Raw genomic sequence first — 23,694 nt, 5'->3', positions numbered from 1 at the left:
TGTGCTATTTGAAATTTAATTTTAAAATTATATAAATATTTTCATCTACAATTATATAGGCTGTCCCTGCAAGGATGACACTGAAAAACATTAATCTGGTTAATTAAATTTTAATCTATGTTTTAGCACATTTACATGTAGTGAAATCTTTCTTAGGTAATGGTCTTAAAGCTAGCAGTAGAGAAGATTGTAAAACCTGCAGAAACTGCTGTGTCATGAGCTCCTAGAATAAGACCAGTGTTTTATTTAAAATCATCAAAGCAAAGATATTTTTTAGGAGGATCTAACTCTCTGGGACACCTCTAGCAAGTTCTTTGAAAGTCACCTCTGTCTGCAGATGTGTCCCCTTTCCAAGAGGAAACTTTTAGATTGTGGTCTTCTTTTTATTTAGTAAATATAAAGCAATACTTGACAAATGTAACTGTTGTGTTGGTGAATATTTCACGGATACATGAAGGAAGGTTGGGATTTGTATTTTAATTGCATTTTAATTTTTATTTCTAATTGCTTTTTCTAAAATAAACCAGACAATTTAGAAAATACATGGCTCCCTGGGGGGGAGGTTCTGTTTGATTTTTTTTCGTTTGTTTTGTGGGTTGTTTTGTTTGTTTAGTTTTATTTTATGTTTTAACTGAGAACAAAGCAGTTGCTCCTCTGACCTTATCCCAGTGAAACTGTATTCAAAGTGTTTTAAGACTGCAGGGACTTAATTCTCTCTAGAAGATAATTAACATGCTCCTCTTCAGCAAAACCTACTTTACGTTTTAACTCTTTCTCTCCTAATTAAGCTGCATATCTGCCAGTCTTCCATCATCTAAACACACAGAACTTGACGTGGCCGACACTCTCTTCCAACTTCCTTACCAGACAATTGCTGTTTTCCTGATTCAAGATGAATTTCTTACGTCTGGAGTTTGAGTGCAGTTTTAGGTGACCATTTCCCCAGGGATTGTCGAATTTATCCAATTCATTCTATTTCCTGCTTTACTTTCTACGGCATCTCTATTAAGCTGCCTTTTCTGTCTTCCCCCATGATTGTTTTTAGCAATTCTGCTTGCTGCCTTCTGTCATTCTCCCAGAGAGTTTTCAGGACAGCGGCCAGCTGGCAAACTGCCTACTCTAAGCTCTTATCATGTCATACTGCAGCATCTTTCTTGTTCACAATTGGTAGTTCAGGTCCAGAAAAGGCTAGAGGACTAAAAGAGATTGCAGTGGAATCAAGAGTAGTGCTTCAAATAGTACTACACAAATAGTAAGGGGAGCAAAGTAGCAGTATGACACCTTCTGTAAGGTGACCCTAGCATACATACTTAGGAAAACATCAGGGAGTAACCTCCACCATCCTACTTACAAAGAGGAAAAAGTTGGTGACCGAAAGGATAATTTAAGGGCAAAGAGGTCCTCAGACAGTTGCCTGAATGTGTTTGTGTCTTCACCTTTGATGACTTTAAAGATGAGACTAGTGTTATTAATCCATAATGTGGTTGGAATGAAATATTTTGCCTTTTAAAATTTCATCTCGGAGATGCTCGTTGCTGCCTTTCTCCACACTGATCTTTGTCTATGTGTCTGTTGAGCGTGATTAAAGAAAGCACCAGCAACTTGGTAGGGATATAGGAATCTTTGAGTAGGATCAGACGGAGTCTGGCTTTTCATAGGTACTGACTTTTGGCTTTGCAATGTGGGGAGTCATTGTCACCAAGGCACTGTCATTCCTCTCATATTGTAAGTGAAAAAGTATTCTCCTAAATCCATCAATGCAGTGCTCTCTAGCAGGAAACTCCCTTCTCCACCTGCTAGTTAACCTGTAGTTACCTACATAGGACTTAACTATTGCATCGATGCTTAAAAACTTGAGTTGCTCATCCATGTTTTTGAGCTATTGCTGTTTTGTTTTCAAATTTGCCTAAACATCAACTTCAAGCGTATAGCTAGCCATCCAAACAAGTATTTTGACTGTATTGTTAACTATGTGCTTTCTAATTCATGCATGAAAAAATGTAATTTACTACTCCATAGCTCTCAGCTGCCCTGGAATTAGTAGAGCCTGTGTTGGCTTGTGACTGTTGAAACCAATATTGTCTTGTTTTCCTGACCCCCTTACACATAAAAAAGATTGACATGGCAGAGTAATAGAAAGTGTATTGCATTAGGGTTTAGTATTAAAGATAAACAACACAAATGAAACTGAAAGCATATGGCATTCCTTGCCTTCTATGCCAGCTGATGAGCAATACATTTTGTATTATGATCCACTTTGGAGGCTTTAAACCATTAAAACCTTGCTGCTTTGTTTTGCATGCTTGAAAGTTGCCAGTTAAACCAACTGGAGTAGCCTAATTTAGCTGATTGTGTGACTGATGTGTCAGAGCTCTGGCTTTTAATTTTCTAGGCTGGAAGTGAAAAATTGGACAAAATGAATTGAACACAGCAGATTGTATACCATAACAGTGCCTTAAAGATGGAATACTGAAGATGGAACAGAAACATTATTTATGAGAAACATATAAAGGAAATAGAGAAAAGCAATGAATAATTCTTATATTAAGGTAATACATTCAAGACTTCACAAAATTTAGCACTTCCTTATGGTTACCTAATGGAACTATTCAATATATTGTAGAATTTGTTCTGAAAATTCAGTTAAACTGTTAACTTTCATATATACCAAACCAGATAAGTTCAGATAGCTCTACCCCTCCATCCAATGGCTCTACTTCTAGATCTGTGCTAAGATTGAGTGTCATGGTTGAAACAACCGTTGCACTTGAATGGATGTGTTTACCTGATACAATGATGTTAAGTAGGTAAAATAACTCAGTTGGAACAACAGCAGAAAGAAATGTCACTCTTAGACCCTACGGAGAAAATAATCACATATTCTTTCTTAAGACTTTCCTATTTCACCCCTATCTAGATAGTACGATCTGTTATTTTCACGGCTACCATCTTATCTGGCATAGTGATGATATGAAAAGACTGACCAAGAGATTCCCAGAATGAAAAAAAAATTTCTGTGGTTTGAGTGTGTTTGGAGAGAAAGATCTGTAGCATGCATTCACCATTGGTTTGTATTACATTAGTTTAAAACTTTAAACTATGATTGCCTAGGAACTCCTCTTAAGCACTCGGGTATTGATTCTACTTTTTAATGAAGTATTTGTTAATCACAGACTCTTAAAGGTCAAAGAAATGTTAGCTCAAACCACACTTTTCTTTTGATTTAATTTCTTGGAAATACTTGATCACTTTGGTTATAAAATAAAATCAGCTTTCTCTGAGGCATTATTTATCTTTTTCCATTTATGTCTTTCCTATTTTGCATCAGCCATTTTCTTCCAGAGATACAGATCTATTTAGACAGGTCTGGCATAGTGTGAGACAGTCTGTTCATGTTTATTTGAGACTTGAAAGAAGAGGAAAGGCAATACCTCTTTGCATATTTTCTTTTAACTTTCCTGTGATTAAATGTGTTATGTCAGTTGAGTGATAGCCTGATTGAAGGCTCAGCTCTTTGCTGTTGTGAAATAACTATAGCTCTGTCTATATGCAGGAGAGTGGCCTCAACAAAGCAGAATGACTCATAGGCAAAGGTTTATAGTGGTGACAGAGCAGGTTCCGGAGGGGCTGGAGGGATGAAAAAGAATCAGCAAGACTTCTGGACGCCAGGATGGGTATGGCTGAGTGATCCCCTGGCTGTGAAAGAGCCTTTCTCCTCCTCTTCCTAATGTCCTCACCTAATCTGATCTCATCAGGGGTCTGGTACCTCTTTTGGGGACTCTTCATGCTATGTTGGAGGTAAAACGTGGTGCTGGTTTAAGACTGAGCCTTAACCGGTCCCTCACAGTGCAAGTTGCCATGCTCTGTTACAAATATGGGATTTTTAGCTTCATACGACCTTGTCGAGGCCCTCCTCATGCGTCCAGACCGTACTGTAGTAACTTCACAGGAGCAGAGATTGAGCCTTCAGTTGTGTTATTCTTCTTTCTTAAGATAGACCAAAATATTTAAGTATACTGATATTTATTGTACTTATGACAATGCCAAAAATGTTTTACTATCTCTTATTTCTGCTCAGTCACTTCAATAGTCAGATTATGTTTTTCTCCTTCCAAATTCAATAAAGTTTGCTATGTAGAAAAACAAAGGTGTTTTTTTAACTGGATCTCTCTCCTGCTCTGCCTTCTACATTATCTCCAAAATAATTTAGTAAGTGGCAGTATATTGGTCATTCACATGAGTGTTGTTGCTTCTCAGAAGTTGCTAAGTGATGAGACTTTGGGATAGCCAGTCTTGGATCATAGAAAATCTTACCGAATTGGTTGAAAGTGTCATCTCTGGAATATTGTAGCTGAATCAAAAAAAATGAAAACAGTTACAAATAGTGCCGAAGTACAAAAACTGTTGTTCACCAATGTGAACTTTTTTGTCTCACTCAGCAACTTTCTGAATAAATCTTATATAGAAAGTTGAGTAGCAGAATAAATCGGTACATTAATGTTCACTTTGCATGTCTATCTAAATTCAATCTCTTAATAAAACTCAGTTATTGATTATTGCATTTCTAATTTGCCTCAAGACTCTTCTACACAATTATGGCAAAGAAACAAAACATAAAAGAATTTTCCTGTGGAGAATTATTCAAAAAAGGAAAATAGAACATAAAGCTGAGTTAAATTTATGTTATCCAGCTGTAAATTTAACAGAGGTCTCGAGCAAGTAAAAAGTTTTATATAAGTTAAACTGTTTAGACAGCTAAACTGAAAGTATAAAAATGTAAAACTGTGTACTAAAAGTAATAGATAGTAAAAGCTAACATATATTTGGCTTGTGAGACTGCCAAGTTCAGGATATCTAAACACTTTTAAAAGTTAGAGTTGAATATTCTAACTGAAGGGCTTTGCCTTTCATTCTAAACAACCACAAACTTGAAAAAGGTTTAGGTTTGAATTTGACTCTAGTTTCTACTGCTCAAGTCTCTCTCTGGATGTTCAGTTAAGAACTACCTTAATATTTTGATCGGGGCGCTTCCTAAGCAAGAGTAGCTATCTAATGGAGATTTTGTTAATCACAAGGCAGCTGTACCTGGGAAAGGTTGATTTTCTCAAGAGAGGCAAGTTAACAAAAGACTAACAAATGTCTAGACCTGACCATTTATTTCTGGTCTGACAGATACCTGGTACAAAAAGGTATTGTACAATGATGACATCGTGCAACCTAGGAGTAGTTCAGGTAGCTTCTTAAGTTATATGGCTTAATGCACAGAACTAACCAGATGCTGCTGATAATAAATTCCTCTCGAGTGTATTTTTCAGTTAGTAAAGTTACCAACCAATTATAAAGTGTATAACAAATATATAAAAGCTATTGGCTGATAGGAGAATATAATAATACAGTGAAGAACGAATCAAACCAATGAATGTGAAACACCATGATGCTGTGCTACTTGTCTGGATCAAAAATTTAAGTGGCTTTTCTGGTTCAGTTGGCTTCCTACCTGTCAGTATTGGAGCGGAGCACCAGTTGTGAGTTAGTGTACCTGGTGTGGGGAAGAGGAGGATGCTAGGAAGAGAAACCAATACCTTTTAAATAAGGATAGTATCAATTTCTGGGCAGCATGGTCCCACACAGAAAAAATTTAGTATCCTCTAGAATCTTAGGCAGGGAACTTAGACTTTCGTCTCCACTGTTGTCACCAATTAGCAAGCAACAATAAAGGGACTATATGATACTGTAGGACTCATTCTGGTGTTGGTGACGTACTAGTCTTAAATATTTAAGCATATTTTTATTTCTGAGAAGAGGTTATCAAGGCTGAAGCATCGCTACAGATTTTATTATGCTACTGTCTAACATGGTTTTATACTGTATATTCTGTAATGATGAGCATGGTGAGAATTTAATGCAACAAGTCAATACAGCAAAGGATTTTCTTCCCACAGTAACTGAATTAGAAAATCTTGTGGCAAAATAGTGAATATATTTCCTGTTGCAGTGAGATACCTCATTATTTATTTGACCTTTCAAAATTCTAGTTATTTAAAATTTAATGTAAACTTTAAGAGATGTACTCATATATGGAAGATATAATGAGATCTAGTAATAACTCTAAAACTCAAGGGAACTTTTTAAGTCTAGAACATACCTCTTAAACCCTGATGACCTTTAAAACTTGAAGAAACCTCTTAAGTGAGCACACTAAAATTATTGCTGTGAAGTATTAGTAGAGGGAGTGGTAGTTAAAATGTATTTGGTATTAATTTATGCATGCAAATTTGGAAGAAAATTAACATTGTCAAAATGTTTTTAAAGTTCCTTCCATGAGACCTTTAAGTTTTGGGGTTTTTTGTGTGTTTTGTGTTTTTTTAATACAATGGATTACTCAGGAAATGTTTGAATCTCATCTGCTGCAGGACTCCTTTTGGAATATAGGAACAGAATTTTCATTTTTCTTTGTGTTGCATGCACATACTTTTAACTTTTAAGTCTTTTGGGCTATTCCACTGATGCCATGTGAGTAGCCTAATTCCTAAATTAGAATGAAATCCTACTGTAAGCCTTATTCTTCTGTTATAATTTACTACTTTAAATATGAATGTTTATGTGTATTGGCTTTTCTTCATCCACTGGAAGGACTTGTATGATTCTCCTGCACCAGGAAAAAGGTTTCCTGAATTTCCTCTTGAAATTAAAGTGTGGTCAGATTTATGCAGTTACAGCGCATGTCACACTCATTGCTTTTTGAGTCTGGGAAGCAACTTTATGATCTATGGTGGATTATCTCTGAGAGTTTGACCTTTAAAAACTTGCTTTCAGTTGTCCGCTGGCTGACTAGTCAGCAAGATGGGAAAGTCTCAGTATACCTTGGCTGCATCCAGTTCAGTGTTTGGTCAGCCAATAGGTTCAAATAGTTATTAAATTTACCCTATAAAAATGTATGATATGATTCAGCTGCCTCCCTTTTTCTCTTAACAAGTCACATTTACCCTTCTGAACCATTACAAAAAGATCTATACTTTGTACTAAGTCTTTATAATCCAACACTGTATATGGAATTCCCGTAGCATGTTGGTCACCGCTCCTCTGTAATGAGCAGAACTTAAACGCCCGTTGGAAGAGTTCTGACCTTCAGGTTTTGTTGGCTGAGATCTCATTCTTTTCTTCGTAGTGTGCAACTGATGTCACGTTTCATCTCTAATAATTTTGTAAGTTATTGCTTGTATTAAAAATCTCAAACATCTGTTGTTGCTTCTTTCCTTTTATGGTGTAAGTCCTATGTAAATATAAAAGGAGAGAGAGTATTTGAGCCCCAAACATCACAACAAAAGCAGATGAAGGGGAAGGCACTTGTTCCGGATTACTTACCCTTTTGGCATCGCTGTATCCCAGTTTGTTCTCTATTTCGCTAGACTCAGAATGGGCCAACCCTCTTCGTACTGGGACTGACCTGGAGAAGCGGGGGGCAGAGGGGTGTAAGCCAGGATGTGCTGCTCTGATGCACCCCCAGCAGCCAGATGACCCTTAGGAGAGTAACCCTAGGAGCTTTACAGCTGCTGTTGCGGCTTTTGGCAGGTTGGAAGGGAGGCAGCTCTCGCAGGGACTGTTCTTACCATCGCACCAGCTGGCATCGCCAGGGAGCGTTACCAGTGTACCTCTGCTTTATGGGCTGCACGGGGTCTGCCTGCAGCTCTGGACTGGGCTAGGTTATGTGGGAGTGTAGAAAGGGCCTCCAAAACTCCAGGGAACTTCAGCGCAACAGAATTGTGCTAACAGATGCAAAGAAACTGTGCTGCAGAGGAGAGCCTTATTGATGCATTTAGCTGAGGGTATGCACTCTTAGAAGTCGTCCTTAGTAGTTAGCTAAAACTGAGCAGTTGATTTAGTAAAAATTTAAGTAAATAAGACTAGCTTTTTAGACACAACTGCTCCATGAATGTTTGACCATAAGGAAGCAGGAGAATATAGTCACTCCAGTATATGGCTTTGACATTTTAGCGTACGTTTCTAGGGCACTAAGGATTTTAAGGAGACCACTGTGTCCTCTGAGAAGTCTGATCAAAACATTTGTACAGCACTTTCCATTTCAGATGATATGCTAATTTAGGTTTTGGTTTTTTTTTTTTTCATTATGGGAATAAACCACCGTAGAAACCATGGTATAGTCTCATTCTGCTTCTGTGTCCTTTCATCCAATAGTCCCTGTCCCTATTTGTTCTATATTCAAAAGGAAATGTCTTCATTATCCCTAGATTATTCTACCCAAGTTTCCTCCTACAGAGGACATAGACTTCTATGTTGTGGATTTTCTCTATTACTTTCATCAGGAAAAATACTGTAATCAGAGGCGTATTAGCCCTTGTACTCTTTATTTTCCATCAGTAAAATTTCTCTGAACAGCAGACTATTAATACCTATGAAATTCCTGACAAGAAAGGATGACTTGATATTGGTTATATTGCATTACTTACAAAGCCTAATATTTACATCTAGATATTCACCAAAGAGTCCATTAACTGAGGAATTTGTTTTGACTTTCTTTGTAAGCCTGCAAAGCGATATATTTATATAATGAGGATCCTGTTACAATTTAATATTTTATAATTTCTGTTGTTTAAAAGGGATGTTTGGGTTGAGGTTTGGTTTTGGTTTTGGGTTTTTTTTTCTGCTTTAGTCTTATGCTTTTAGACGATCTTGTTTCATTATCCATACACAATTCTTCCCAAGATGGAGTAACTGAAAACTAATCTGGAGTTTGGTATATATTTATGGGATTTTCAGTTGAATCCGCTCCTCTGTCTGGCTCATCTGCTGGTCTCTTGATTGCTAGCGCTGGCTGAAAGGGAGGGAGGAGGAACCTACTGTGCAGGTAGGCAGGAGGAAAAACAGCCTCAACTCATCTTTGCGATCCAGTGGCCAACCAGTTTGGGAAGCTTACTGAGCAAAAAGCACATAACTGAGAGAGGACAAAGAGTGGAAAGGAAGGGAGGACTGAGAGCGCCCAAAATTTAGATTTATTTACATTCTTGTGGAACTGCACCCTTAATCTCACTCTGGGACTGGACTGCTCAAAATATGAGAAAAGGGAAAAAGCTGTGTCAGCTTGATTTAGTCTAAATCCATGAGTGCTTTCAGTCACAAATTTTAGCTCTGTAAGTTTTCCAAAGCGCAGATCTTAAAATTATCAAAGGGTAGGGTTGGAGTACCTCTCTTGACTAAACTTAGGAGAAGAGAACATGGGGTTTGTGGTATGAACTCTTAGTCTTTTGCAGTGCAAAATGCGCTCGTGGAGAAGACAAGTTAGAATGCAAGTAAGTTGACAATAGTGAAAAATCATTTTCTGGAAGATTTTAGAATTAAAGGACTGCATTAAAGGAATTAAAGGACTGCATTGTGTACACAATGTCATTTTTTACTGTGCTGAATTCTCTATTACGACCATATCTTCACTCTTCGTTGTGAACAAGGTCATATCCAAAACTTGTGTCTCTCCCAATGTCTGGAAGTTGGGATATCTTTCTTCCACACCTTTTTCACAGTCCTTTGTCAGCTCAGGATTCAGGTATCTGTAAACCCAGCAACTTTCTTGGGGGTTAGTCTGCAGGAGGATTAAGGTGTAGTGCAGTTACTTGAATGTAGTGGTATGTATGTTGACGGGTGGATGTATGGGGAGGACGTAGAAAGGAAAAAAAAAATTTCCTGCAATCTGTGTTCTCCCTCTGACCTGCATCTGGATTTTTGTTTCTTCTCCAAAGGAGTCTAATTTATTTAAGTGAATATTTAAGACAAAGAGGACTGTGTATAGAAGCAAAAGACATTAATTAGAAGAGGAAAAAAAAAATCTGCTCCAGGTAGTTTAAAATAATTGGAAAGATAGGTTCGTTTAGGAAACATTCTCCTAACAATTTTACATCTAATAACTGTAAAATCAATCATTAGATGCAATAAAAGCTCTGGGAATGGTTTCAAAATGAATGATGAATGAAATGAGAATTCAAAAATAAATAATATTTTGTCAGGAAATGTTAAAAAATGTTTTATATGTAATGATTAGTTTTACCTTAATTGCATCAAAATATAAGTCATTCAAATTAGTGCGTATTTGAGTGGAAAATAATTGCGTTTTAAATTTCATTGAAGAGACCTGGCAAACAAGACTGTACTTAAAAGCAGTTATCATATAAACAAAAAGCATTTAAGCCTATACACTATGGATTTTTTATTCCTGGAGTTGAAAGCAAGCTAGGCAGAGTAATCATTGAGATTTATCCTAGATTAGCTGAAATGAGACTGAAAATTAAAAATGTATGTACCATAACTTCAATATAAAACTCAGATAGAAATCGCAATGTCACTGTCAAGGTGAATTCCTCAAGGCACGATACAGACCAAGCAGCTGTATTGTTCTGCTATGGCTTGAATAATTATTTTCCAACAACTATACTCTAGTACTCTCTGTATAATGCAGTATTTTAGTTCTCTATGTCACTGGATTTTTATTTTGTTCTCACTTTCTCTCTTACCTTTCCTGAACTTTTTCATTCTTCCAGTCCGTTTTCCTTGTATTTTCTCTTTTTTTATTTCCTCAGAAGCAAACCCGTCGTAAACAGTGCTATTCTGTACATGCAGAAAGATACTAAAGAGCAGTGCTCATAGAAGATTCCGTACTCCTGCGTAATTCTCAACCCTCCCTTCCTTTCAAGCACATAAGTGTTTTGCACATGTAATGAAGGTCAAAGCCTGAGTTCTGATTATCCTTTTATTTTTATTTTTTGCAGTCCTTCCATTTGTGCCAGAGAGATGCCTGGTAGCTTTAAGTGAAATTAGGATATTAATATGAGTTTTCTTTTATATATGTGTGTGTGTGTAATATATATACACACACATGCATATATATATATAGATGCAGTTCCTATCTTGACACAGTCACTATCTTGAAGTGTTCCCAGTCTATGGAAAAGACTAAAAAAGGGTATTATTAGCCTTGTGTTATAAATGGGACAGTGATACAAAAGCTCTCGTACAAGGTTGTGACAGAGCTAGGAACACAGGACCAATTCTTTGGAATCCCCTTCTAAAGCAGGACTCGCACAGGTAGCCTTCATTCGGGCCAATGACTTTCAACCCAAACATCTTTTTGAAATTTTACTGGTTGCTAGTTTCCAGAATTTGGTATTTTACTTTCATTTGAGGTGGCCCCAATGAACTTCTTAAACTACTGTATGCAGGGCAAGTGACAATTTCCTTAGGAAGATAAGAAATGGGTTTATGATGTTGAATACACTGACGAAGATGAAGAGTACAGCTTTTCTCATTGAGGATCCTTTTTTCTTTCTCTCACGTCCAGCAGAAATGTGTAGGGGTTTGTACCACATCATCTGAGAGCTGAAGAACACACTAGTGAAAATTCCAGTATATCATCCTGTGGTAAGTTCCACTTTTTACTCTTTCATTGTTTTTACCACTTAGAAATGAAAAGGCGTAGTGAATACATATGATGAAACTGATACTTTTCCAGGTTGCACACTGAATAAGACTTTTCTTCTGAATTAATGATAAAAAACTCTTTTATACCCATGTTCAACTATAAAGGTTGCTACTTTTCAATGCTGCATGATGTCTGAATTTTTTTCATGAGCTGGATCCAATTTCTTTGGGACTGGTATAAGCTTTTGCCTTGAGAACACTGAAGGGTTTTATTCTTGTTGAGTCTGATGACTCTTATTGATTTGATGTCCTCTAGAAATCTCTTCAGAGGAAAACACTCTCCTTACAGAGGTAGATTAACTGTTTGACCTTTAAGCACCGCATGAAAATCAACTCTCTTTTAAATGCAAAAATGTCACCTGGTAATAAAAGGGACTTCTTAATGTGTTTGGAAGAAAGCTGAAGTTTTTCTTAGGATTGTTGCTAGAGCTTCACTCTATATTCTGCAGCTTGCCTTGTGGCAGATTGTTTCATTATCCAGCAGTATCATTAATCTTTTTTATTATCACCTTAAAAATAAACAAACAATGATTTTGTTGTGTTTGACACAAGTAGTGCATTTTAATTTTGTAGGCTTGTATTATTGACTTAGAAAAACCATGCGACGTTTCAGCTTGAAATACTGACTTACGAATATGAAAACGCTATTCAGACGTGTGGAAATGGCATCTGTTGTGCATATTAAACAAAGTGTGTGATTTTTATCTCTTCCACGTGGAGCTTAGCATTAACTAGGACAGTTGATATTAATTAATTTGAGAAATAATAACTTGTCATTCATTTGGCTTTCGTGAAGATTGTTATGCTGTCCTGTCGGCCATGCTGAAAGCAGGTCTCTAAGGAACCAAAGGCGTAATCCTGAGTCATATGATGGAGTTAATTTCAGTAGTAATAATTGAAAATTCAGTTGATTCGATATTCTACCTCTGTGATTTATTTCTTTATTTTACAACTTCTCAAAATTTTGTTTTCCTCCTTTATTTGCGCCTAACAGTTAAAGGTAATAATGGTAATGATGATGATGGATTAATCCAGGCTTATTAATGGGGTTTAGAGATAATTTTCTTAATGCTATGGTGTGGGAAACATGGGCAGATGACAATTTGTTGGCATTTATTTCTGCTAGTGTTATGATTTGAAATTAATAGAATAATTGTATGCTTATGAAGGGAATACATGAGAACTCTTCTGGTGATGTCTTCATTAAACTTACGGCCACTGGAATAAAGTTTTGTTTCATTGGCGTTCAAAGCCAAGGAGACATTGCAGTCCCGGAAGAAAACCACAGACCAAACCAAAACCCAACACACAAATCTATGTGCTGCAGACAGAGATATAGTTGGTCAGTCTTTAGGGATTTGCAAAGTATAATAATCACATAGCTGAACAGAATTAGAGAGTAAAGTTTATCTAGAAAGTTTTTAGGGGAAATCCAGTAGATATGTCTGTTACTCCTGGACTCAGGTTTTCAGTTGTTCTGTATTCTCTCTTTTTCTATTGGTGTACTTCATATATGATAAACTGATATACGTAAGTAAGAAGAAACAGTGATTTAAAATATAGATGCACAAATCACTAGTAACCAGAATTACTCAAGAAATGACAGGTACAGCAAAATTTTGTAATGACTGTTATTTAATTTGGAGAGTTGCAACATTATTTTTTGTTTCACAGACTAGTTATTTAGCAATTGTTTTTCTTAGCAGATAGGATTTTTTCTTCTTTTTGCCTGAAAATGAAGTATTTACAGAACGATATGTGTAATAAATGTATTTCTTTTAAACTGGTTTTCTTGAAGTCTCTTCCTATTTTTAGCCCTGCTCAATTATGATTACTAAAGTAAAGAGGTTCTGGAGACTAGATTTCCATAAGAGCTAAGGGCAAAAGCATCATATTTTCTTGCTCTTCCTTGGATTTCATCCAAAGCCAATTCTGTTTAATCTGCCTGCTGCTGCTCTGGAAGTGACATCTGTTCAAATTTACACTCTTTATCATGGCTGACATGTTGTTTGTGTGTCTGTTTACCCCAAGCCCTTGTTCCAACTGCCTCTTGCAGGTAATTTGTGATTTTTTTTTTTCCTTCAGTCTATCACAGGTTGCTAGGCATTGAATTGCTGCATATGGAGCTTTGCTATTATTTTTTATTTCTTTTCCTCAGCTTTGCAATTATGTTTTGAAGAACAAATGAGAAGTCTAGATGGAACATGTGTATCAAGAAATATATTGAAGAAGGGTAGATGAGAAGTGGTGTGGGGGATGTGGCACACAGGAAATATGTATATATGATAACCTCATAAGGAATCTGGTAAAGTGCGGGCTCTTATATCTATACATCTCTTTTGTAAAATACATATTGCCTTGTAATTTTAGCTACAAAATTAGTTTTAGGCCAAACAACTAAATCCAGACCATATTTTTCTGAGATGGGGTTCATATTCATTTATGTGTAGATAAAATATTTTGTACTGTAAGAATTCAAAAATAATGAATTTGATCTTAAAAGCTATGGGATGGCCTTTGAATCAGAACTCTTATGAAAAATAGTCGGAATACTTGAATATTCCTTGAAGTTTTGGCTAAATGTAGGTTTGCATTTTCAAATTTCCTCCAAAGTTTTGCAATCATGAAATTACTGTTTTAAATGAAAATCAAATATGAGATTCTCATTTGGTAACCCCAGGAGTGAAATTTAAGATAATTGAGACTTGCAAGGAAGATGACAAGAGCTGTCGTCTTTATGTACGTGAGGACAAGAATTTCTGTGGAACAACGCAATTTCAAAACTATGTTACTAGCTACCATACATACTGAAAAATAACCCTGAAACAATCTTAAATTTCATAATTGTATGAGCAAGCTACTGGAAAGGGAGGCAGGGAGGAAGTGAGGATCGTTGCCCCCTGGCTCCACAAGCTTACAAAGAAAAAAATGTTTATATTCACTGTGGTATGTACTGACGAAGTGTTCAAAAGTACAAAAATCATTTAAATTGAAAACTGATGTAATTTTGAAATATCAGAGAATGAAAGATTAATAAAGTAAATCAGCACAATTTTCAAATATTTGGAGCTTAAATACGTAACGGAAATATCTAGAAAGATTTAAATATATTTCTTTATTAGTCTTTGGTGCTACAGAAACTATCACATAAACCTTTCTCGCATCCTAAAACAGTAAACTCTCCAATTGGTTATTCTTTTTTGCTTTTTATTCTGATATCTTTAATTATGTGTGCATAACCAGAACAACTAAAAGTTGAGACACGATTTAATGTTTTACCTAGGTGATGGATAAAATCTATTTAGTTGTAAATAATTTTTAAAAAGAAAAATGTGCTATCTTTGCTGAAGAGAAATCATCTAAAGTAACTGTTTTCTCTTACCTTGTCCTAGTGTCCTAGAGTTTCGGTGAACCCAGTCTTAATGTGAAAATGGGGTCTGAATTATTTCTAAAAATTGGGATATAGGCACATCAACTCGTAGAGCACCCCTGTTAAGGCAGTAAACCAGAGAAACAGCAGTGCACATAGCAGAGTTACCGTAGACACACTGCATGCGTAGACGCAAATTGCCCCCCCCAGATTGACTTGCTCTTTTTAACATACGTCTGTATTGATCCCATCCCACGCTTCTGCGACATGTGCCCGCTGGCTGACTTGCTAACAAATCTGAGCTGACACACCTTTGAGCCAAATGTGCACAGCTGCATGATCCATCTGTAGCTTATGCCTTGCTTCTCCTGGATGACAAAAGACTAGTTGAGAGAGACAGTGAAAATGTACTACGTAGATAGAAATCGTATTCTCGTCACCACGTTCTCTTCTTTTCCAGTGCTACTGTTCTTCCTTCTGCATATTTAAAACAGTGTTCATATAATACCTGCGCCTCTGTCACATAGGAAACAACATTTTTTCTTAATCACTCCACAGATTTCAAACTTTGTTTTATGATTTGCACAGAAATTCTGTTGCTTGTCATGGTTGGATTCTTGCCTTTATTTCTGTGTAGTAGTTGCAGTGTATTAGTGCAAAATGGAAATGTCTTGAAAGATGTAATGATGAAAATAGCTGTTGGCCATAATTTCTGTATCTGCTTTTTCTGATAAAGTGGTAAAACTCATATTATAAGTTGGAGAGTTCAGGCTGACATCTTCCAAAATTTTTAAGAAATTGCAAGAAGGATGTTGCTATAACGTAGAGGTGTTTCTCAAGGTTTTCTGAAACTCTTCCATTGGACTTTCTCTAATGGAGAACACCGTGGAGAGCTTCCATTTCCGAAAGAAGTTAAATACAGGGAACACGAATGTACTTCAATAGTCATGTCAGAACATTTTATGCACAACATGCTCACCTAAATTCAGGCATGCACTAGAAAACACTGAATGCCATGTCCTAGAGGTCAGGAAGTCATCAGGTGACGTTGAAAATGTATAGTCAAGCTATAGAAAAGTAAGAATAAAAATGCTGGTTTTCTTTGGTCTATTATTTTCCCATTGATATGAGAGATTTGTTTGTTGTTATTGCAAATCCATGACTGCTTTGCTAGTGGTAATACGTCACTCCACCTCAGAATTATTTGGGGTAAGGTCAGTATTCGCTTTTGTTTTCTCTTTTCGTCTATCCACACATTGTACATTTTTATCATATGCTCATAATGACGACAGTTCAGTTGTTTCCATGTGCCATTCCTTGCAAGCTCCACCAACTTTGTGTTACCTAACACGGAGATATTTGAATTTTACTACATATTTATTTTACCATGTATATTCTGTTATGTTTGTTGAGTACTCAGCAAAGGATGGACGTAAAATCCTTACAAAAGCAGTATACAGGAACTAATGAATTGTTGATGTTTACACAATCTGACTATTTGATGGATTTTAGTATGTGAAAATTTACTCTTTCATAAGTGGGATTTGAAGAACATTATGAAAGTAGAGGTTGTGTTCATCCCCTATTGTTCTATTTACATTTTCAAAACACTAAAATGACAAAGTAATGCAATTCTGGTTATTATAGCTGACTGGGAAATATTCAGCCTTGCTTTGGGCTGTTTTAACAGAAACCAGTGAATAAGCCACAGCTAAGCTTGCTGTTTGACTTCTGTTGGTTTTTAGCTATGACGTGGATCTTATTCCATTGGGCGTTCATTCAGCAGACAATCTAGAGAGGTAGGTACGTTCACACTAGAAATTCAAACCAACGTTGGTAGTTTTGATCCCAGTAGTTAAGGAGATGGTCTGTTATTAGAGTTCTCTGCAAGAATGTAATCGTAGCACGACGACTCTGTCTCCTTGCAGAAGCTAGATGGATTGTATGCAGACGAGTTTGTTGCTGAAGCATGTTTTTAATAGCCCAAATTTAAAGGTTTCCATTCCGAATAACTCCTTCAAGTCAACAGAACTAGCATGCAACTAGCCATCAATAAACCAGTCAAATGGAAATGGAAACATTGAGACTAGATACGCTTCCCTTTTGTAGCATGTTTCTCTCTTTTCCTACTGAAATGACTTTACTCTTTACCTAACAGATTATCTAGAAACAATACTACATGTCCAGTTTATGAAATAAGTGTGTGGTTTGTAGCATACCTCAACTAGAGAAACATACAGACATCTGGTTTCTCTGCTGCATCAAAAACCTGCTGCCTGAAATACTTAATGAAGTCCTACTTTATCAATATATAGATTTAATCAGTTCGTCTCTCTTTTTGCATGGCTGCAAGTTAAATTCCTTGATTATTCTTCTTACTGTTTTTATTATTTTTCTGAAATGGGGTGTAGCATAGGAAGACAGCATGAGCAAGTGGATGCGTTATAAGGCAGAAGAAAGTTGAATGCAAAGCAGATGTATGTGTAATCACATTGATTACTACTCATTTTTGCTCCTCCTTCTGCTATATGTTGTCCTTTATATGACACAGAAATCATATTAGTCTTTATTAGAGTCATTTGCCTTTTAAGCTGACTCTCAGAGTAAACTGAATATATGTAGATGTATCACTGTACAGCATGGGATGGGTAGATTTTTATCCTATGTAATTACAGCACATTCATATTAGCATTTCTCTTTTAGCAATTAAAAGGAAATTCTTCCTATCAGATCTTCCAGATGAGCTGCTTGTGGGATACAAACAGGAGCTGACATCTTCAGTTTTGCTTTTGCAGTGCAGAAAAATGATTTGTCTTGATTGTTCCATGTTATTTGAGAGAAAATTCTGGAACATATTGCTGTCAGCACTGATATGGGGTCAAAGACAGCTTGTAGGAAAATGTTACAAGTTTACTAAGCAAAACTTCCCCCCCCGCCGCCATTATCAATATATGAGAACTGTTTCACTGAGTCGTTAAGTAATAATCATCTTAGTCTGAAAAAACACCCCACCAATAATATAGAAAATTTACCACCAATGGACATGTAAAATAACTATATTTGAAATAGCAACTTGTTTCAAATTATTGCTTACCTTCTCTTGTTTTACGGAGGTATCTGAGATACCACTGTATTCACCTCTGTGGAGAAGGGCAATTAACCGTAGTCCCTTACTTGGGAAAATGTGGCTTTATTATTCTGTCTTGCAATATGTGATTTCCCTAACATTAAAAAGTGAGCTCTTAGCATAAAAGGAATGCAAATATCTCACATAAACTCAGCTGTGCTCCTGTCACCGGCACTCCAGAAACGGCAAGAGATTCCCCTGGGCCCCAAGCAACCTGCTGCCATCATGCCTTTCATAGGCTTCGCGGAGCAGCCAAAGGGGGACAGGCTCAGTTAACCATTAATGACAAATGCTCCGAGGGGAAAAAAACCCATAAAACTACTTTTTTAAGCTTTAAGAGGAACTCAGTGCTTACCTTCGCCGTGGTACAATTGTTTGGTAATGCGGCTCGGTACATGGCAGCGTGCGCTGTTAGGCTACTGCTGCGTTTACCGACGCGACGCCTGACTCCGCGACGCCGCTCCAGGTGAACGGCTCTCCGTCACCTGGGCTTTGCACGACCTCTGTGCGGAACCTGCTCAGGCCGATACAGGCTGGTACACCGACTCATTTAGTGTGTGCTTTAACGAGCCCTTTCAGCGCGTCTTTTTCTGTTCTGAAATCATCCGGTTTATTTACCTGTGGTGTTATTAACGGCTCAGAATATTTCTTCTGAAGTATTATGGGAGTGAACAAAATCAGCCTAGTAGGGATGTACAAGCTGATGGCTTGGAAGTTCACTTTCATGGTTTCCTATTTGCAGTTTTCGGGTTAAGCAAAAGCACTTAAGACATGTAGTACTGTTATTAGCCTGTGGTGGGGCAAAACCCATGTGTCAAACTGGCTGGAAACTATCCTCGGTACATAAATAAACATAAAAGTTTGTGTTCTCCTCAGATGAGTTTGTGACCAAATCCTTCCCCCTGCTGAAATTTATCTGAAGAAATTTATTATATGGTAGATATATGTTAATGTGGAACAAGCAAAACGTAATTGCACCTCAGTTAAATAGATGTATGCAAAAATGGATTTCTTTTTTTTTTTTTTCTTTTAAATTATGCCATCTCTTGTGGAACAGTTGCTAAGATTACATACTGCAACCTCAAATTCCACTTACAAATAGAAATATACCCTCTAGTACGTTACTCATAGACATCCATACCTGACTCTTCCTTATTTTTCCAGGACAGCAAGAGTTGCACATAAATGTTTTGCCATGATAAAATTCAATTCAAGTATTGAAAGCTATAAGAACGGACATTGATTGAGACTGTTTAGTCATTAATCAGTAGTTTGAAACCTTCTCCCCCACATTTAACCTTTTCCATTTAAGTAAAAGTGAAATTTAAAAATCGGTGCTCTCACTCTACTGAATAACCTTTCAATTTGCTTTTAAAAAAATTGTTATAATGAGACTAATTTTGGGGAATTTCTTTTATATTAGGGCCTTCTAGCGGAAGCTCAAAATACGAGGAATAGCAGTTGTGTTTCTAGAAGAAACAGAGCCAGACTTGTGTTCTGTCACGCGCTCTGAGGTTAGTGTATTTTCAGTGACCACACGATGTAAACTACCTTGGTGAGGCACTATTAGTTTCCACTGTTTCCTTATAGTTTCCACTGTTTCATTTTTTATGGTATGTTTAGCTTTTCCAGATTAAAGGTAGTCTTTTTCATCTTTCTGTCATATCTTCCTAAGCAGAGGGGAAATTGGAGCAGACAGTTTTAATAACTTAACATACAGTAAGGAAGCTAGGCACAGGCAGAATATAAAAAAGCAATCTAAAATTCAGCACCTTAAGTGCCTGGAGCTTGAAAATGACTAAGATGTTATAACTTAATAATATCTTTTTGGAATCACATTTTGGACTAAAAATAAGGGAGGAAATACAGCTCAAGATTTGTGATAGAGTATATTGCTCTGTGGAGGATAGTCTGTTACTTATTCATTACAATGCAGTCTGCATAGAAGTGAAAGTAGGTTTAAATTAGCATTTCTGGATTATTTAGTTTATGCTAGTTTAGTTCAATAATTAAAAGATTTTTTCCCTGTTATTAAATTTTTTCCTATATCCTTTTCTAAATGCCAATAATGAATGTTTAAAAAAAGAAAAAAGAGGCACGTGCCTAAGTAAAAACTGAAATCTGCATCGGGCAGCTATGTAGTAACTGAAAATATCAATTAATAGCTGTTTGATGAAATTCTTTTTTATTATCTTTGTATCAAAATGTTAGGGTCAGCCCTGATGTCATCCAAGCTGACTGCCTAAGTAAAGCAGTCATGGATTTGGGCAGCCCTTGCAGGAAGACCTAGTCTTACACCTTTGGTTGCTTGGCCTGCATCAAAGATGACTTATGTAGAGCTGCAAAAGGTAGTTTCCAATAGTGTGGAACTTAGGAAAAAAAAAAAAACAAGCCACAAACCAAACAAAAAAACCCCAACCACCAAAATCCTGTAGAGGAGCTGAAAATACTCACAAATCCATGTTAAATTTGTTATCTGTTTCAATCAAAAAGGAAGGGCAAAGAATGCAAAATATCAAAGTATTTTGTTTTTCCCTTAAAAATGAAAAATTTTATTTCAGAAAATCTGCAGTGTTTTGCTTGAACAGTTTTTAAATGGATATTTTTACTTTTTGTTTGAAAGAAGCATTTTCTAAAAACTGTTTAAATTAAAAACATTTTAAATAGCATTAGATTACAGAAATATGCAACAAAACCTTGTGCTAGAGATAAATATATTGATTTTGGTCAATCTAATCAGTTCTCTTTCTTAAACACCCAACCAGAGTAGCATGTACTATATGGATTTAACTCAAACTCTATTTTGCATTTATCTTCTTCCTGCCTGGCCTCAGGACTATTTACCCAGCTCTAGCTAGTTGCACCATGTTTTATGTACTCAGAGGTTAAAATCCCTGGGATTCTCGAACCCAATTTCTCATCAAAACAGTTACAACTTTCAGATGACTTCTGTAGCGATCATTAGAAAAGAAGGATGCTTTTTTTCCTGCTAATAAAAGTGGTAGCTTTCTGTTCACACAACCCCCTTGGATTAGTAACGTTTTATGAGTAAATGCCAGTATGCAAAAAGTTTGAGAGCTGCAACACATCTCCCACACTGGGTATTCACGGAGAGTTACCCGTCTCTGTCACCTCAGCTTTGTGAACATAGGATGGGGAAGTAGTTACATAGAACAGTTGATGCAGACACCAATTGGGAGTCCAAAATGGTGACTGACACTCACTCACTAAAATACGTCTCTCTGGACTATCTGCTATTTTGTTTTTCTGCTGAATAGACGACTCCTTTTATGTTTTACTTGATGCAGAGCAGCTTAAATGTTTCATTTCTACAACAGTCTTCCCTAAAAACAGATAGAGAGAAGCATAAGCAATCTTTACTTGATCAAAGAAGTTAAAAAATTCAAATATATTTTTGAGAAAATTAAATTATAAGTTGTTTTACAGCTTGTTATGATCATTCTTCTATTTCTGAGGCATTTGTAAGAATGAAAATTTATTAAAAAATTTATTTATAGTCTCCAAAGTCCTTGAAAATCAAAATTTATTTCCAGTAGGACCTTTTTTTTGCTAGCGTTGCCATAAAATCTGCATACTTTTTCTAAATTTTTAGAAAGGCCTTTTTAAATTCTACTTTTTGCTAGAAATAAGGCTGAAGCACAGACTTCCATACATGGATTTCAAAATACAACAACACTGCAAACTTACTAACTGTAGCAAAGTAAACTTATATTGCAAAATCTTCACATTTTCAAGTGAACTTCTGGCAAATAATTGTGAAAGAATGCGAATGGAATCCTCAGTTGTAGTCTTTTGCTTAATTAGTGTTTACATTTTACTTAGAAAACATGATACGAATTCAGTCGGTGTTTTTGTTGGTGACATGGATAGTGGGTGAAGAACCTGTTCTGGGCCCTGGCACAGGTTGCCCAGAGAAGCTGTGGATGCCCCATCCCTGGCAGTGTTCAAGGCCAGGCTGGATGGGGCTTTGGGCAACCTGGGCTAGTGGAGGGTGTCCCTGCCCATGGCAGGGGGGTTGGAACTGGATGGGCTTTAAGGTCCCTTCCAACCCAAACCAGTCTGTGGTTCTATGTAAATAATTTTAACACAAAATTGTATCAAGCATTTCTGATCTTACAGAATGCAAGACTGGCAAAGTTTCAATTGTGCATTTGAAAAGAATCAGCTTAGTTTATTTTTCCAGTTGATTGATTATTTTTCAGTCTTTTCCTGCAATGAATTTCGCAATGAGCCATCACACTATGAAGTTCATTGCAGATTTTTTCATATAAATGCTCAGGTTCCCACCTGTAGCACTGGTCACCACCAGGAAACGTCAGGTTAAGTAGCCAGTTTTCCAAGGCTTGTGCGTTGGACGAAGTACCTGAGAGAAAAGCCCTTTCTTCACACAAGTAGACCCTGCCTAACTCAACAAACCTAAAGTTCTGGAGAAAACTAGGATAAGATTGAAAATATGTAAAGTAACATATAATAAGAACTAATTTTGTAATAGGAGAATCAGTTCTTTAAAATACTGAAAATATCCTGTATCATCCAGTACCCATCATAAAGGTTCTTTCAACTTCAACTGAGCCTAATAACAGCACTTGACAGACTCAATTTCTGAATTACTTACTGCAAATGAAAGCTATCAACTCCTTCACAGCTTAATTTATATTTTTATTTATATTGAAAATTGATACACTTCTGGAATATATATTTTGTTTATGTCCTCTGAAATGTTGCAATTACAATCCCAAACATTTCAAAATAGGACAAAATAAATATAATTTTCCTTCTTGTGATGGTTTGACTATTATATCATTTGCAGATAAAAAAAATATGTAAGGCGACTTTTGGAATAATTTATGTAGGAGTATTTATTTCAGCTTGAATTTTTTTTGAAAAAATATTGTTTCTGAAAATATATGAAATAATATCACTTTACCTAATTCTATCAAGTACATATGTAGTAGAAATAAACAAGGATAGTAATTTAAAACATAATGCATCATCATTTCAAAAGTTACATCCACACTATGTCATTAAATATGAGAATACATTTACTTTATTATGTATTTAATGATAGTAATGTTCAGAGGAAATGAATTACCAAAGATATGAATTTCATATGCATATAGAAGTGAATTAAGATGAGTGATAGAAATATTATCATGTGAAAAGGTTTGGAATGAACTAGGAAAAAAGTGAAAAACAGACTAAAAATTAATTTTCCAACCATTACTGACATTAATAAATTTGAAGACCGTATTTCATTTAATATAAAAGTGGATGACTTTGTTAAACTTGAAATATTTTAAAACATCCACTTTTTAATAATGATATTAGAAGGTGAATTAAAACTTTATGATTAAAAAGAACTTTAGCCCTTTTATTTAAATTTGAAAACTTAGAACGCTCTAAAGATATATTTTAGGATTTCATAGGTTAATGAAGTTTAATTGAGATTATTTTCATTCTTGCATATTAGCAATATCTAAATCTAACCTAACTTGAACCATTTATTATGAATTCACATGTTAGTTTCTTTGCTGTTCCACACAGTCTATTGAGTATTTGATGGGAGGGTACAGATGTAGTTTTAGATATGATAAGATAAAATGACTTCTAAAATCTCATTCACTTTAAGGTGTCTGCCCAAAGCCTGAACTTAAATTCATGGAAATCATGTTGACTGTTTCCATCATCCGAA

At 36.1% G+C, this 23,694-nt stretch overlaps 1 protein-coding gene across 4 annotated transcripts in view; it reads left to right on the top strand.

Annotated features, from left to right (window-relative positions):
* TENM1 (teneurin transmembrane protein 1) overlaps positions 1-23,694 on the top strand; it is a 736,058-nt gene that overhangs the window by 35,536 nt on the left and 676,828 nt on the right. For all 4 annotated transcript variants that reach the window (XM_054839650.1, XM_054839648.1, XM_054839649.1 and 1 more), the window contains exon 2: positions 11,348-11,424. The gene's annotated coding sequence lies outside the window, so the exon portion shown is untranslated. The remainder of the gene's footprint in view (positions 1-11,347; positions 11,425-23,694) is intronic.

This window comes from Grus americana, chromosome 12 (assembly GCF_028858705.1).
Source record: "Grus americana isolate bGruAme1 chromosome 12, bGruAme1.mat, whole genome shotgun sequence".
Classification (NCBI taxonomy): Eukaryota; Metazoa; Chordata; class Aves; order Gruiformes; family Gruidae; genus Grus; species Grus americana.
This window is presented reverse-complemented; position numbering and strand designations above follow the sequence as displayed.